This window comes from Triticum aestivum, chromosome 2B, assembly GCF_018294505.1.
Source record: "Triticum aestivum cultivar Chinese Spring chromosome 2B, IWGSC CS RefSeq v2.1, whole genome shotgun sequence".
Taxonomy (NCBI): domain Eukaryota; kingdom Viridiplantae; phylum Streptophyta; class Magnoliopsida; order Poales; family Poaceae; genus Triticum; species Triticum aestivum.
The window spans coordinates 753,740,775-753,747,187 of NC_057798.1; positions in this window are offsets into that span (position 1 = coordinate 753,740,775).

Genomic DNA, 6,413 nt, shown 5'->3' on the forward strand with positions numbered 1-6,413 from the left:
GGGGAAGAAGTCCAGCCGAGGCGGATCTTTGTCGAGGTCCGGTCTGCCGCGTGGCTGGATCCAAGGCGATTGGATCCAGTCGACGATTCGCCCGGACGACATCGACGATCTGGCCTAGGAGGGATTGATCCCCCACGGATCCGCGCGGCTCCCAGAGGACGAGACTGAACCCTGACCGCAGGAGGGTGAGTGCGTCCTCCTCGCCACTCACGTCGACCGCAGGTTTTCTTTGCCTCCTCATCCTTTTTCTCGAGCTTTCTTGAACTTCTTTGGAGCACAACTTCATCATTTTTCCCCAACACCATCGTGTATCTTGCCGCTTTCGTGTCTATGTGCGAGAATTTCTTGGGTTGCCGACCACACTTGGGCCTCTTCAAGCACATTTTCACGTGCCGCTCTCAGACGGTCAAAAAAGCTAATCCAAGTGATGAGAGGACAAAAGTGATCCAGATGTGTGGGGGTCTTGGGATTCAGATGAGGGACAAGTGCTCTTTCCCATCCATAATCCTTCCCGGGTCAGTCCGAGGGTGGCAGTCAACTTGGTTTTACTGCAAAGACCAGTCGACTCTAGGTCAGTCGACTGGACTTTCCCCCTTTTCTATGGCTTGCGTAGAGAAGCCCTCTGCCTTGAAAGTGACCCTGGAGGAGAAAGTGGAGGTGAAGGTGCTGGTTGACCGAGTGGTCCAGCTCATCCGTGATGGCGTGACTGGCATGGATCTGTTGGAAGTCTTCCTCAGACGATGCATTCAGCCGCTTCAAGCCCGTGACCATTCGATGTGGATGTATTCGGGCATTGAAGATTCCACTCAGGTCCATCCAGAAGAAGTCGACAAGGACACGGTGGAGCAGTGGTTGAGGGGTATCACTGGCAACAAAGATAACCCCAGGGGAGCCAGGAGAGTCCCTCCACTCGACAACTCATACAAAACAGACAAGGTCCAACTCTAAATTGCCGAGTGTTATCTTGATTTATCATGTAACTGCTTGTAGTCAACCGACTGACTTTTGTCTTGCTTGTTGTCTTCCAGGCTCTTACTGAGATGTATTCGATGCCCAATGGAGAGCAGGAGCAGGACCCGAAAGGGGAGGCGAGCGGAGGCGAGAGCGGCGAGTGGCATTCCGATGGTGAAGAGGATGATGAGAGCGAGACCCGAGTGATGAAGAAGAGGTCGACTCACCTCCTCATAGGGAAGGCAGATCCAAGCTCACTCACGATCCAGCAAGCGCCCGCAACAAAGCGACTGTTCAAACTGGGCAGTCGTCAAAGCGTCCTCGGACGTCTTCTCTGGCGCCGACTGAAAATGCCCCAAAGCAGTCCAAGGTCGTAACACAAAAGACTCGGAAGGCTCTGCCCAAAATCAAAATCGACATCCTTGTTGCCTCCGCGAGAGTGCTCTGTCTTCATCTTTACCCGAGGTTCTGTGTTGTCTACTTTTTCCTTGGTTTGACCTGATGAATCTTGAAACCAGCAGTGCCGCTACCTCTAGGACTTCTACTTACAAAAATGAGGATGAGGACACGGAAGATGCGGTCACCTCCAACCCAGGTATAACCTTCATGATCTTGTATTTGTTTTGTCAATTGAACTGCGGTATAACCAACGAGGATGAATTTTTGGCGACTGATCTTTTTACAGCTCCTCCCAACATCATTGATCTCCCAGACAATGACGAGGATGAGCCACTGAGGCCCTTGGGAAGGAGAGGCAGGAAAACATCCACTGGCAAGACGCCTCAGTCGGCGCCGGTGACGGAACCGGTAATCCAGGAAGCCGGCGATGCCAATCGGACTTCTGTTAGCTTCACCATACCACTGTTGAGTGCTCAGCCTTTAGCGTCAGTCGCGCAGACTCCAGCCTATCCACCTTCACTTTTTGCTACACATCACATCCCAGAGGACCAGGTGGATGCTGCCAAAGAGGTTATACACCAGGCGAGCATTATGATGGAGAAGATGAAGATGGTCCGGGAAGCCAGCCAAGCTGCTTACGACGCCAGCTCCGCTCTCCAAAGCAATGTCCAGGTTAGCAGATTGTTGACTGACTCTTTTAGCTTGTTCTGTTAGGATATGCTACCTGGAAACTTTCTTTGAAGAATCATTTCTTCTGTCTGCGTTTCGCATCCATACACCCACTGGGTGTTTTGATTTGCCACTGAGCAAACTTGTGTCTTGAGTCGACTGGGTTGTGTTGATTGGATGTTTGAACTAGTGGGGGCACGCTGAGTGCACCCACTGGGTGTAGTCCCCGAGACCATATTTGACTGCGGGTAGTCGACTGTGGTCTGAGAAGCTAAATTTTCCACTCGGCCTAGACGGACTATGTCGAGTGGAATCCGAACCAATGGGGGCACGCTAAGTGCACCCACTGGGTGTAGTCCCCGAGCCCGCGGTCAACTGCGGGCAGTCGACTACGGTCTGAGAACAACTTGCCTCTCTCTCTCCTTTTTTTTACACTCGGCCTGGACAGACCATCTCGAGTGGAAACTGGACCGGTGAGGGCACGCTAAGTGCACCCACTGGGTGTAGTCCCCGAGACCGTGGTCGACTGCGGGCAGTCGACTTCGGTCTGAAAATAGCTTGAATTTATCAGACCATTGTACTAAAGTAACTAATCTTTCCATCTGTCGATTGACTGTCTCTTGATTACAGAAATCTTATGAACTCGGAGCTTGTTTTGCTGACTTCTATACCTACTAATACTAATAAAGCAAGGTGCGTTTCGCCAATTTTTTCATCCGTTCACCGCAACTCTTGATGATCTATCTCATTCATAAAGATACACGAGGTGGTACTAATCGTAAATCAATTCGCAGTCCAAATAAATTTAAAAAAAAAATAAGCCCGCTGAGAGGCGCACGGCCCATGCAGCCAAAACGAAGCCACACCAGCGAACATGCCACGGCCCGAAAAAAAGGTGGCTCACGGCCCGATGCAAATACATAATGGATGGCACAACAATTCGAACTCGCAACCTCTTGTAGAACAATCAACGTCGGGACCAACTGACCCGGCTATTGCTCTGTTATACACGGTGACATAAAACAGTCTTTTAAATAATCCCGCCTCGCTTTCTTACACCAATTCCTCCTAATTTATATACATCTTTGAGTTTTCTCGGTTTCAAGGAGCGATCTCGGGAATCTATAAAGAAGGAAATAAGCTACCCAGTAATATAAAAAAGGATAGAGATTAAAATGAAGAAAATAGATGAAAATAAACGAAGGAAAGAAAAGAGACCCGTAATATAAAGAAGGAAACAGAGAAAAAAAAGAAGGAATGTGGGATTTCGAAAGAATAAGGAATGAAAGGAAGGAGACGCCATAATCTTTGGAGAGAGATCCAAATAAGACGCCCATTAATGTAAGGAAAGAAACATAGAAAAAAAGGGAAAGCGATGAAAATAAAGAAGGAAAAAAGGCATGTCGAAAAATAAAAAGAAGGGAAGGACGGATGTCATTGGTTTTGATATAGATAAAAATAGGAAGGAGACATCTGTAATTGATGGAAATTAGAATTAATGGAAGGAAACATGCAGGCAAATAAATAAATAAATATAAAATTAATTCATATTAAGTGATGAATTTTTTGCGAGGAAGAATTATGTGTTAATTCATAGACCACTCGAGCAAAAAAATGACACTATGCATATGATTTGTAGGTATTTTACCTATGGACTCGATTTTTTGATAGAAAAATGCGGGTGTCTCAGGACCGGCTCCATCACGTTGGACGTCATGAAGAATGTGGTGCAGGAGCTAGAGACGGACACCTTTTTCAACTCTTTCCGGGGCTAGGCCCATTTGCGTTGACACCATTAAAATAGAGGTCAGCATCATGGTTAGATACGGAAGGCTTCTCTGCTATAAGAAACCCCACCTCGCTCGCTTTGTCAATCGTATACCTTATGTTGCGTCCAAATCTTATTTGTGGCCCACAAAAGTTACATTTTTGCATGGAAATTCGAATTTCCTTAATTGGTCACATTATTACAAGTGTTTTGTATATACTCCCTTCGTTCCTAAATATTTGTCTTTCTAGAGATTTCAACAAATGACTACATATGGAGCAAAATGATCGAATCTACACTCTAAAATATGTCTACATACATCCATATGGTGTGTCCATTTGAAATGCCTAGAAAGACAAGTATTTTGGAACGGCGGGAGTATTTCCTAACTTCCAAATAAACATTCAAAAAATTTCAACCAATAGGCAATGAATTGTTTACCTACCGAAGTCTTACTATGGCTAGCACATTTTTTACCACGGAGAATCTAACAAGGTCCATCATCCAGTCACATGAGGGCCTTGATTTGCTTCACTGCTTAAAAGTTACATCGACATTGTACATATTACTTCAAGACAATCGGTGTTTGCTCCCAGTGAAGCTCGCGGAGCGTGGGAACGATACATGCATCAAGTGTAAATGAGATAGGGGGGCGCCCAGCATCCTTGAATATATGGATAACTTGTCCATGATTGGCGAAAGTAGCAAAATTAGAAGTGACAGTCGCTAGGGACGTGCAAGCATTTGTTTCTCCCGTTGCAACGCACGGGCACATTTCCTAGTGAAGAAGAAACAGATTCAGCTCAACCTCGATCTGGAACTGGCCAAGACAAATTTGCAGAAGTCTAAGGATGAAGCCGTTGGTAAGAGAAAACTTGTCGACTGATTTGTCTTTGAACCGGCTTTTATTTTTCTTTTTCTGAACCTAGCATTGTTTCTTTCAGAGAAAATGAACCAAGCTCTGGCGAAAAAGGACCAAGATCTTGCGGCCGCACAGAAAGCAGCTGACGAGAAAACTGCACTCGCCGAACAGAAGCTAGCTTCAGTCGACAAACTGGAGGAAGAAAACGCCAAGCTGAAAACTGCCCTTGATGAAGCCAATAAGGAAGCGACTCGCCTGAAGAAGGACAAGAACAATCTGAACAAGAAGATGGAAGGCATTGCTCGCAAGAGGGACGATCTGGAGAATTATCTGGGAGGTCTTGCCAGGAAGTTGTTCGTCATGCTTGAAGGTATTTTCTTCGGCCCGACTAACTTGTTACTATCGACTCGACATACAACCACTGACTCATCTTTGAATTGTGCATGCAGAATTTTGCCGGAACTTCAAGGAAGAGACTGGGCGAGTTGAGACAAGCTTGGACCCCATCCATTCTCTAGTGAAAGACGAGGCTGCCATAAATGTACTCCTATTGGAATCTCATGTTGCTGGTGTTGTCGACTATCTTGCTCGACTGAAGGTCGCAATGTCGCGGATCGACACATCACTCTGGCCAAGGGCAACGCTCCAGAATGACCTCGAGTCTCTGACGAATCGACTTAATGAGATTCCCGGTCGAGTGCAAGAATAGAAGAAGTCTTTTGCTAGGTGCGGCGCTGATGTGGCTCTGTCTTTGTTTCGTGTCCACTTCAAGGAAGTGCGGGAAGAGAAGCTGGCGGCGATCAGGGTTGCCAATACCAAGAAGCACGACTTCCGGTCTTTCATGGAGATCTTCATTGCTGCTGCCACTCGGATTGCTGATGGAATCGACCTGGACGAGTTTGTCGAGCATGCTAGTCCTCCTCCTGCGGAGTGAACAAACTTTCATGCCTCACCTTAAATTTGCCTCGGAATGCCGAGTGGTTTTGTAACCGTTAAAACTCCTTCGGGCTGGATGCCCGAGTACTTTAATCCGTGGTCCGGGAACCTTAGGATTTATCTGAACTTGGTTTATTTCTAAATATGCTTGTGTTTTCCTTTGAGTGGAACTTTTTCTTCACTCGGAATATTTTTTTGTACTTGAGATGCAGCTCTGAGGAGGACATTCCAGTCGACGTGCACCTCGTCGTCCTTGCGGACGAGGATGGAGAGCATGTTATACTTCTAGTGCAGCTCCGAGGAGGAGGTTGCAGGCGACCTGCACCTCATCGTCCTTGCGGATGAGGATGGAGCGCACGTTATACTTGCGGCGCAGCTCCGAGGAGGAGGTTGCAGTCGACCTGCACCTCGTCGTCCTTGCGGATGAGGATAGAGCGCACATTGTATTTGTGGCACAGCTCTGAAGAGAATGTTGCAGTTGACCTGCACCTCGTCGTCCTTGCAGATAGGGATGGAGCGTACGTTATACTTGTGGCGTAGCTCCGAGGAGAAGATTGCAGTCGACCTGCACCTCGTCGTCCTTGCGGATAGGGATGTGTTTCAAACTTAGGCGAGTACTGGACTGCAGCTAAGCCTCCGAGTGGGAGGGTTGCTCACCACTCGGTAGGATTTTCAAACTTAGGCGAGTACTGGACTGCAGCTAAGCCCCCGAGTGGGAGGGTTGCTCACCACTCGGTAGGATTTTTCAAACTTAGGCGAGTACTGGACTGCAGCTAAGCCTCCGAGTGGGAGGGTTGCTCACCACTCAGTAGGATTTTTCAAACTTAG